Source organism: Oncorhynchus gorbuscha, linkage group LG17 (assembly GCF_021184085.1).
Source record: "Oncorhynchus gorbuscha isolate QuinsamMale2020 ecotype Even-year linkage group LG17, OgorEven_v1.0, whole genome shotgun sequence".
Taxonomy (NCBI): domain Eukaryota; kingdom Metazoa; phylum Chordata; class Actinopteri; order Salmoniformes; family Salmonidae; genus Oncorhynchus; species Oncorhynchus gorbuscha.
The window spans coordinates 51,884,858-51,896,180 of NC_060189.1; the positions used below are offsets into that span (position 1 = coordinate 51,884,858).

At 44.8% G+C, this 11,323-nt stretch overlaps 1 protein-coding gene across 2 annotated transcripts in view; it reads left to right on the forward strand.

Moving 5' to 3' along the window:
• The window catches only part of LOC124001614 (gastrula zinc finger protein 5-1-like), a 532,153-nt gene that overhangs the window by 240,024 nt on the left and 280,806 nt on the right, over nucleotides 1-11,323 (forward strand). The window lies entirely within an intron of this gene.

The window sequence follows — 11,323 nt, forward strand, 5'->3', positions numbered from 1 at the left end:
GAGGATCGTCTCTGGTCAAGCAGAAGAGGACTGAAGGAGAGGAGGACCCACGACACAGCAGAGACATCCAGACTGGAGCAGCGTCTGGAGCACCCCCCTGTAGCCACGGAGCATCTCGCCTCGCAGCCCAGGACCCAACACAGCATCACAGAGGTCAGAGGAATGCAGAACACCTTCCTTAAGTCAGAGACAGACACCAAAAGTTTAACTGTAACACTAAGGCTCTTACACACAGCATCAGACCCAGAGAGACTGGGGCTGGGAACACTGGGCTGTCTTCCTGGCTCAGAGTATTTACCGGTATGTCACCAGAGCCAGAGGATGGTTCATTCCCTTGGAGATGGTGACACATTACACACTGGTGTTGATGATCTGTCTTGTTCTTACACTACAGCGATGGATCCTGGCATCATGCCCTTGGGTTTAGAGACACAGACTGATCTGTCTAGAGGGGACTGGAACCGGTACAGTAGTAGTGTATACTCTGAATGGTGCCTAGATAAGGAAAGGGAGGGTCTCATCGTAGATAAAGTGACTGTGAAAGTGAAGGGCTACGTTCCTCCCACATGGAATGCAGATCGTCACCTAGGAGACAGACATTTAGATTACAGGGAAAGCTTTGAGACAAATCCAAATGTCGCGACCCACTCCCCTTTACACATGTTCATGGATCGCGACCCAGTGTGCACGTCCATGGGACCTTCCGATTCACACGGCCGCGTCCATTTCGATCAGGTATTGCACTCAAATTACATGACTAGAGCCAAGGCTCAGGGAGGGGGAGCAACATCAGACAATGTTAAAGAGAAACGGTGGAATTTTGTTTTTAGAAATGTTTACAAATTAATTAAAAATGATAAGCTGAAATGTCTTGAGTCAATAAATATTCAACCCCTTCGTTATGGCAAGCCTAAATAAATTCAGGAATAAAAATGTGTTTTAACAAATCACATAAGTTGCATCATGGACTCATTCTGTGTTCAATAATAGTGGTTAACGTGATTTTTTTCAATGACTACCCCATCTCTGTACCCAAAACATACAATTATCTGTAAGGTCCCTCAATCGAGTAGTGAATTTCAAGCACAGATTGAACCACAAAGACCAGGAAGATTTTTCAATACCTCACAAAGAACGGCAACGACTGGTAGATGTGTACAAATATTTTTTTAAATGACGCTCAACATCTCTTTGAGCATGGTGAAGTTATTAATTAGGCTTTGGATGGTGTATAAATCCCAGTCACTACAAAGATACAGGCGTCAGAAAGGAAGGAACTGCTCAGGGATTTCACCACAAGGCCGATGGTGATTATAAAACAGTTACAGAGTTTAATGGTTGTGATATGAGAGAACTGAGGATGGATCAACAACATTGTAATTACTCCACAATACTAACCTGATTGTCAGAGTGAACAGAAGGAAGCCTTTTGCTGAATAAAAATATTCCACAACATGCATCCTGTTTGCAACAAGGCAAACAATGTGTCAAAGAAAGGAACTTTATTTAACATTTAACATTTAAGTCATTTAGCAGACGCTCTTATCCAGAGCGACTTATGTCCTGAATACAAAGCGTGTCACTGAGTACCACTCTTCAAACATCATGTTATGGGTATGCTTGTCATCGGCAAGGACTAGGGAGTTTTTGGGGGGGATAAACTGAAACGGAATATAGCTAAGCACAGGCAAAATCCTAGAGGAAAACCTGGTTCAGTCTGCTTTTCAACAGACACTGGGAGACGAATTCACCTTTCAGCATGACGATAACTTCAAACACAAGGCCAAATCGACACTGGAGTTGCTTATCAAGACGACATTGAATGTTCCTGAGTGGCTTACTTTTGGCATACAATTTTGACTTAAATCGGCTTGAGAATCTATGGGAAGACTTGAAAATGGCTATCGAGCAATGATCAAGAATAATTGGCAAATATTGTACAGCTCAGGTGTGCAAATCTCTTGGGAGACTTACCCAAAAAGACTCACACCAAAGGTGTTTCTGACTCTTATCTCATCAAGATATAGATTATTGTTTAATTTTTCATTAATTTGTCAAAAATGTTAGGATTTTGACATTACATTTTGACATTACAGAGCCATTACATTATTTTGTGTAGATCGTGTAGATCGTTGACCAAAAAATGACAATGAATCCCACTCTAACACAACAAAATGTGGAAAAAGTCAAGCGGTGTGAATACTTCCTGAAGGCATTGTAGATGTAGTAGTTGCAGCAGCAGATACATATTTGGATGTGAGAGGTTTAAGTGCAGAAGATCTACAGGGCGGGTCTGATGTAGGATCGTTGGGGCCAAAGTCGTGGGATGGGGTGGTGGGTTTTTGAGAGTAGCGTATAAGTGCAGGGTTAGATAGTGGTTCAATTTTCCCCTTCTCCCTTTTTTTGCAATAGTGTTTCACGCCACAGATGATGTAAGACATGCAGGTGAGACAGGATGTCGAATGGTGCCAGAGAGGATGGTGCGTTACCACCACCAACAGCATGGGAGGTAAAATCTTTGCGAGACGCAGAGTTGGTGAAGCATGGAGGTGGAGGTGTGATGGTTTGGGGGTGCTTTGCTGTTGACACTGTCTGTGATTTATTTAGAATTCAAGGCAAACTTAACCAGCATGTCTACCACAGCATTCTGCAGCGATACGCCGTCCCATCTGGTTTGCGCTTAGGACTATCATTTGTTTTTCAACAGGACAATGACCCAACACACCTCCAGGCTGTGTAAGGGATATTTGATCAAGAAGGAGAGTGATGGAGTGCTGCATAAGATCACCTGGCCTCCACAATCACCAATCACAATCACCCAATCTCAAACCAATTGAGATGGTTTGGGATGAGTTGGACCACAGAGTGAAGGAAAAGCAGTGCTCAGCATATATGGGAACTCCTTCAAGAATTCCTCATGGAGCTGGTTGAGAGAATGCCAAGAGTGTGCATAGCTGTCATCAAGGCAAAGGGTGGCTACTTTGAAGAATCTCAAATATAAAATATATTTTGATTTGTTTAACACTTGTTTTGTTACTACATGATTCCATATGTCCTATTTCATAATTTTGATGTCTTCACTATTATTCTACAATGTAGAAAAATAAAGAAAACCCTTGAATGAGTAGATGTGTCCAAACTTTTGACTGGTACTGCATATATACCACTATCCCCAACACGCCCCAGCACCCCTTCCCACTACTTTTGCCCTAACAGATCCTACAAAAGGCCGTCGGCCTGGGAGGCTGGAAATCCTTCTCTCAAAAGCCCCTGTAGTTTTTGTGCACAAAATCTCTGATACGCCAAAACATCTCTGCTGCTGTTACTACCAATTCAATCTTCTGGGATTTCCTTTCCATCTGTGCGGTACAATTAATGACCATAGCAATAAACACCAAGAAGACTTACTAAAGCACAAATTGTTGGAGTCACTCTGTCCTGGCCTACTACTCACAGGGATCCTCTCAGGCTCCCTCACCCTTAACCCACCATCTTCTACTTTCCTCACTGCCTCAGCATATGACACTTTATGCACTGCTCTCACCCTGGCAACCTCACCCTGTCTCATTTGCACAGGACATTTCTGATCCCCAGCAACATAGCCATCCCCACAATTGACACACTCCACTTTTTCCACCGAAACTACTCACTCTTTTGTCCCATCCCCTCCTGTACACTTGACCATAAACTTGACACCTGAAACACGGTACTGGGTTCGTAACAAAAGCTCTCACGGGATAAGTTCTATGACTTTATCTGGCAAACACACTGAATCATTCACCACCAAACGGCGTGCAACACAGACAACCGGGATCCCCGACTTCAGTTGAACCACCTTAACACTCAACCTCACCCCAGTTATCACTCCTTTCAGTGGCGCTGTGCTCTGGAGAGCAGAGCAGGACACCGCTTTCATGGGCCAGAGTAATCTATGGCATTTTCCTGATCAATCAAATAATCAAATGTATTTATAAAGCCATTTTACATCACTCGATGTCACAAAGTGCTATACAGAAACACAGCCTAAAACTCCAAACAGCAAGCAATGCAAATGTAGAAGCACGGGGGCTAGGAAAAACTCCCTAGAAAGGCAGGAACCTAGGAAGAAACCTAGAGAGGAACCAGGCTGTGAGGGGTGGCCAGTCCTCTTCTGGCTGTGCCGGCTGGAGATTATAACAGTACATGGCCAAGATGTTCAAACCTTCATAGATGACCAGCAGTGTAAAATAATAATAATCACTGTGGTTGCAGAGGGTGCAACAGGTCAGCACCTCAGGAGTAAATGTCAATTGGCTTTTCATAGCCGATCATTCGGAGTTAGAGACAACAGGTGCGGTAGAGAGAGAGAGAGTCGAAAACAGCAGGTTCCGGACAAGATAGCATATCCGGTGAACAGGTCAGGGTTCCATAGCCGCAGGCACAATAGTTGAAACTGGAGCAGCAGCACGACCAGGTGGACTGGGGACTGCAAGGAGTCATCAGGCTCAGGTCCTCTGAGAGAAGAGAGAGAGAGAGAGTTGAAAGAGACAGTAAGGACCATCTAATTCAGAGTCAACTCGTGCACAGTAAAAGTTCCTCCTGTTCTGTCAACATGACAAGCGCCTTGGAAGAACTACAGGAAGAGGTAGTAGGAGAATTGCATACCCTGACTAAAGACAAATTACTAGAGATATGCGATTTCCTTGAAATATCAGGCGAACAGAGAAGAGATGTTAAAGATAAATCCCGCATATCATTAATGACTCGCATTATGATGTTCCTTGGAAGAGAGGAAGTCTCAGAGTTAGAAGATGGCGGCATGTCGGAATTGTCGCTACTTAGAGACGAAATGACAGAGATGATCAGTGGCAGAGATAACAAAACAGGGCAAATTGACCATGATATTGAACCAGCCGGAACACATCACAGAATAGAGGAACTGAGAACTGTAACCCCACAACAAGGGGTGGGAACTGAGCAGATTACTGCAGCCAAAGCCAGTGATTCTCTGCGTCAGCCCCAACACCATGCCAATCTTCAGGGGAGCGTGCCGCTCTCACCCAATGCACAGCCCAGCTCATACTGGCGCAAAGAGTTTAAAATTTCTGATCAGATAGGTGAACCGGGCCAGAAAGAAAAACTGATTTTTTCCAGCCTTGCCCATCAGATTGAAAATGGACTTAACAGAGGATATCCTAAGGTATAAATAGTAGACGCAGTAGTCAGGGCTATTTCTCCAGGCTCACAGCTACGCAGCTACTTGGAAGGTGAACTCCAGCTAACTCTTCCTACACTTAGATGTATCCTGCGTTCCCACTTCCAAGAGAAGAGTGCAACAAAGCTTTACAAACAGCTAGCTTCAGAAGCACAGCATAGCAAAGAGACCCCCCAGATTTGAGTCAAAAAGTACTGTTTGCATCCCAGGAGTCAGAATCAGGGCTTAAGTATGACCCTGCTCTAGTCCAGAGCATGTGTTTTCACACAGTCCTTACGGGTCTCCAGTGTGACAGTATAAGGATAGACATGCAGCCTCTCCTGCTAGAGAGCAAAACATCAGATGAGGTTTTGCTAGAGAAGCTTAACATTGCTTGTGCTAATGAGATAGAAAGACGAAACAAAAAGCGGTTTAATGTCCCACAGCCTGCTACAACTGTAAGTGTAGTCCAGTTAGAAGATACGCCATCTGCAAAGTGTCCTGTGAAGGAAACCAAAGCTAAGATACCCGCAGGATTGTTAACAGAGTTAGCTGAATTTAAGACAGGTGTAGCTTCTCTAAAAGGTCTCAGTGCAGAGATTGCTCAGATTAAGGAGACATTACAGCAGCCTATGTTCCAGTCACCGCCTTGTGCCTATGCCCCACCCCCAGTTAGGAGGCCAGATAGGGACCCCCAGCCACCTGTTTCCCAGCAGCAGTATTACAGCAACTACAGTCGGTCCCAAGCACTTGACCCTGCACAGCATCAATATACACTTAACGGGTATACCAACCACTCTGCTCAAGCTCCAAGGAGGTGTTTTGTCTGCCAGCAGGCCAGAACAGATGCACGCTGCACACACTGCTTCCGATGTGGGAGTGGAGAACATTTTCAAGCTGGATGTAAAATCCGGGGAGCCAGACCATCAAGGGAGGCCCCTTTAAACGGAAACAGGTTACCGCTGAGGGACGAGTGTTAACCGTAGCTACCAAAAAGTCCCAGAAATGTGCAAATTGTGCCAGAGAATATTCATTTGAGAACCTGAAACAATGTTCATCATGTAAAGAGACACTGTACTGTTACAAAGTATGTCAAAACCAACATTGGACTAAACAGAAGAAAAAATGCACTCACCTGAAAATTGACTCTACCAGTGAAAGGTTTTCCTGCACAGAGGAAAATGCCCACTCTTTACCATCCCTAGCTCAAGGTTGCCACCCCCGTAAGGTCACCTCGCTAGTCGGCAGACAGTGCCTTATTGAGTGTCACCTGAATCGCCACCACCTCCAAGCTCTATGGGACACAGGATCTCAGGTATCGGTCATTGATGAACGATGGAAAGAGGAATCTCTCCCAAACGCAAGGCTGAGAGATGTTTCAGAAATCCTGGACTCACCTGATGATCTAAGGTTGACTGCAGCAAATGGGACTGAAATGCCGTACCTGGGATGGATTGAAACAACTTTTCGGCTAGCCTCTGAAAATGACCACACAAAGGAACTGATCATCCCAGTGCTGGTAATGAAAGGCTGTCACCTATCTCATCCCATCATAGGTTTCAATGTTATCGAGTACATCCTGACAATGACCGAAAAGACTAAACGATACAGTACAGTAAAAACAGCTTTCCCAAGCCTCAATAGAAACAAGGTGAGAGCTTTTATACAGGCTGTTAGCGCAGAACAGACAGATGAATACGCAGTGAAAACCAAGAAAGAGAAGGTTGCTGTACCAAAACACAGTAGCATTCAGATTGAGTGCCGTGTAGCTTCCCAGCCTTTCAAAGATGACATGACAATGCTTTTCCAGCCAGACCTGAACCCACAGTGGCCAGACGACTTTGAGTTCTTTGACACACTAGTCAGAGTCAGGAAAGGTGTTTTTCCAGTTATCCTGCTTGATGTCTCTAACCCCACTGACCACGACATTGCCCTGCTAGGACGCACAATCATCGGTACAGTACAAACCATCATGACTGTGTTACCTGCTCAAGTCTTTGAAAAAACTGTCACCTCAGCCACAGTGAATCACACCAGCGTTCAAACCCCATGTACTGCTACTGAACAGTGGGATCCACCAGTAGTTTTAACTCACCTAACCGAAGAGCAGAGAGAGGTTGTTAGGCAAATGCTTAGAGAAGAGTGTCACTCCTTCTCCAGATCAGACAAAGACATTGGCTGCATTGAACGATTGAAAATGACTATTTCTCTAACCAGTAAAGCGCACATACATGTCAGTGCCCAGGCCACTGTATCAGGAGATGAAGGGTTACATTTATGACCTCATAGTCCAGGGCTGGGTTAGGAAGTCAAACTCTTCATATTCTTCACCTGTCGTGTGCGTTCGTAAGAAGGACGGGACCCTCCGGTTGTGTATAGATTACAGAGACCTGAACAGAAAGACACATCCCGACCGCCAGCTCATCCCTCGGGTCCAAGACATCATGGACAGTTTAGGTGGTAATTCCTGGTTCTCCCTCTTAGATCAGGGGAAAGCGTATCACCAGGGGTTCATCTCTGAAGAAAGCAGACCACTGACAGCATTTGTGACCCCGTGAGGACTCTATGAGTGGATACGTATGCCATTCGGCCTCATGAACGCTCCTGCAGCTTTACAGCGGTATATGGAGGAGTGTTTGGAAGGGCTCCGGGATAACATCTGCATTCCTTATCTGGACGACACGCTAGTTTTCAGTAAAACATTCAATAGCCATCTGAATGATGTGCGAAAAGTTTTGCAGCGTCTCAGAGCGTATGGCATTAAACTCAAACCAAGTAAGTGTGAGCTCTTTAAACCCCAGGTCCGTTATTTGGGCAGAATAGTGTCTGCAGAGGGCAGCCGAGTTGGCCCAGACGATTTTGAAGAAGTAAGAGCATTGAAAGAAATCAGACCAGAGACTGTGGGCCAGCTCAGAAAAATGCTTGGTTTACTCACTTACTACAGACAGTACATCAAAGACTTTGCTAGGAGTGCCAGCTGCCTGTATGACCTCCTGAAAGCAGATTCACAGAAATTACCTGACCACCCACAGAAAACAAAAACAAAGAAAGTAAGTCATGTGGTGCCCTCAAACAAGCCAATCCTGTGGACTGACCAGCATCAACAGGCACTTGAACAGCTGATTGAGTGTTTGCTTCACCCACCAGTTTTAGGTTTCCCTGATTTCACTCAGCCATTTGTTGTACACACTGATGCGTCACACCAAGGCTTGGGAGCAGTTCTTTATCAAAAGCAAGAGGGGAAACTTAGGGTCATTGCTTATGGCTCTCGAACCTTAACAGCAGCTGAGAAGAACTATCACTACCACTCGAGCAAGCTAGAATTTCTAGCTCTAAAATGGGCAATCACTGATAAGTTCCATGACTATTTGTACTATGCTCCGACCTTCACTGTATACAGCGATAACAACCCGCTCTGCTACATTCTGTCTACTGCAAAACTGAACGCAACCACTTCCAGGTGGGTTGCAGACTTGGCTGATTTCCACTTTACAATAAAGTACAGGCCAGGCAGAGAGAACGGTGATGCAGATGCTTTGTCAAGGATGCCACTGGATGTAGAGTCACTGATGAGAGAATGTTCTGAGGAGCTTCCACCAGACACCATCGCCGCCACGATACAAGCAGTTGAGGTACAGAAAGAGGCTGTTGTACCTTGGTCATTTTCAGCTGCATCTATGTCAGTATCAGCTGAAGGTGAGACAACCACTGCAACAACCAGCTCGATCCCAAAAGATGGGATAAGAGAAGCACAAGAATCTGATCCGGTCATCTGTCCTGTGTTCAATTTCAAACTGTCGGGTTCCAAACCGCCAGTTAAAGAGCAAAAGAAATTCAGTCCAAAGACAAAATGCCTATTCAGAGAATGGGACAAATTGACAATAGACAGTGATGGCATTCTGTACAGAATCACTAAAGCCCGCAAGCAGTTAGTTCTACCAGAGCAGTACAAAGGTAAAGTGATGGAAGAGTTGCACAATAACATGGGACACCAAGGTACTGACCGCACTGTATCACTAGTATGTGACCGTTTCTTCTGGCCATATATGCAATCTGACATCGAGCACTATGTGACTAAAACTTGTAGCTGTGTCAAGCAGAAAAAGCCAGCCCATGCAACAAGGGCTCCTCTGACAAACATTGTGACAACACAGCCATTTGAACTGGTACGTATAGACTTCCTTCATCTCGACAGATGCAAAGGGGGATATGAGTACATCCTCGTGATTGTTGATCATTTTACACGTTTCACTCAAGCCTACGCCACCACATCAAAGTCAGGTAAAACTGCTGCAAATCTCATCTTCAATGACTTTGCCCTGAAGTTTGGGTTCCCGTCCCGCATCCACCATGACCAAGGGGGAGAATTTGAAAATCAGTTGTTCCATCAGTTAAAGAAACTCAGTGGCATGGCGGGGTCCAGGACAACACCCTATCACCCGATGGGAAACGGTCAAGCGGAACGCATGAACAGAACATTGTTGCAAATGTTAAAGACACTAACTGAGACACAAAAGTCAAATTGGAAGGAGTCTCTGAACAAACTGGTTTATGCCTATAACTGCACCCGTTGCGAAGTGACTGGCTATTCACCATTTTATCTTCTGTTTGGGAGATCACCCAGGCTTCCAGTTGATATGCTCTTTGGATTGTGCACAGAGGCAGGTTCCAGTAACCAGCGAGACTACGTGGAGAACTGGAAACGAGGGATGGAAGAAGCATACGCCATTGCAAATGAAAATGCTCAGAAAGCCGCTGAAATAAGTAAGAAGTACTATGACACTAAAGTTAGGAGTTCAGTGCTACAGCCTGGCAAGCGAGTTCTGATTAAAAACCTGACACCAAGAGGAGGACCAGGAAAACTCCGTAACTATTGGGAAGATACAATTCACACAGTGGTGAGACAAATGGGTTCAGACCTGCCGATTTATGAATTGAGACCAGAAAAGGGTAGGGGACGCTCCAGGGTCCTGCACAGAAATCTGCTCATGTCCTGTGACCACTTACCTTTTGAGACACAACCAGAAATGACCAAAGTGGACAGAAGTCAGAAAATGAAGAGACACCAGCCTGCATCACAGACTCTAGATTCTGATGAAGATAGTGGGGATGAATATGACCTTCATAATGAGCCACTACAGGTTCCCACATCTCCTACAGTACCTGAGGAGAGGAATGCTGAACCAGCGAGAGAGTGGGAACACAGACCCCCAACAGTGAAACAGACAGTTGCAGTGCCAGTCCCTTATACACTACCAGCACAGCCTCTTGTTGAAAAGCAGCTGGAGGAGACAACAACAGTTAAAGACCTGCCTGCTGAGGAGAGTAACTTGCCTGCTGAAAATTTGCCTGATGATCGTCCACCAAGTGCCTTTCCTTCATATACTGATGCTGCTGAACCTGAGGAACCAGCCTACCAGCTGCCACAAAGAGAGAGACACCCTCCAAGACGTATCACCTATGATCAGCTTGGTATCCCTTCCTGCTACAGTATACAGCCACAGCCACAGTTGTTCCCTGTCTACTCTGCACCAGGACTGGTTCCATGGCTGCCATCACTACAGCATACAGCAATGTTACTTTCAGCCACCTTACATGTATGGGCTTCAGCAAACATGAGACTACAGAGTTGACATGTTTGACCATGGACTACTGTCTGATTTCACAGACTGTCAAAAGAGACAATTAGCAGACTATGCATATAGATAATTAAAATTGATGGACTGTTGATCAATAGTATGAGAAAATACTGCTTATGTTATATAGCTGGTCAACAGATATGGACTGTGAATATAACTTGTTAGTTATATTTGAACTGTGACCCTTGACCTCTGCTCAAGTACTACCTTACAGAAGAGGATTTTCTAGGTCCAGTGCATACGGACTGTTGAAGAAGACAATGTTGGTAATGTTGGGACAACATTTATTTTGTCGGGGAGAGTGTGACAGGTTAAAGGAAATATTCATAGCCTGTTATACATGAAAAAGTATTAGTAAATTCATAGTATGTGAGGATCTTAAAACATCTAAGGTTAAAAAGATGCATTCAGTATTAGTTGATAGAGATTGATAACATTCATATAATTGTGTTAAAGTTCAAATCTGTCAAAGGGTACGAATTGTGAGAGTAATGTGTAAACGTTATATTGA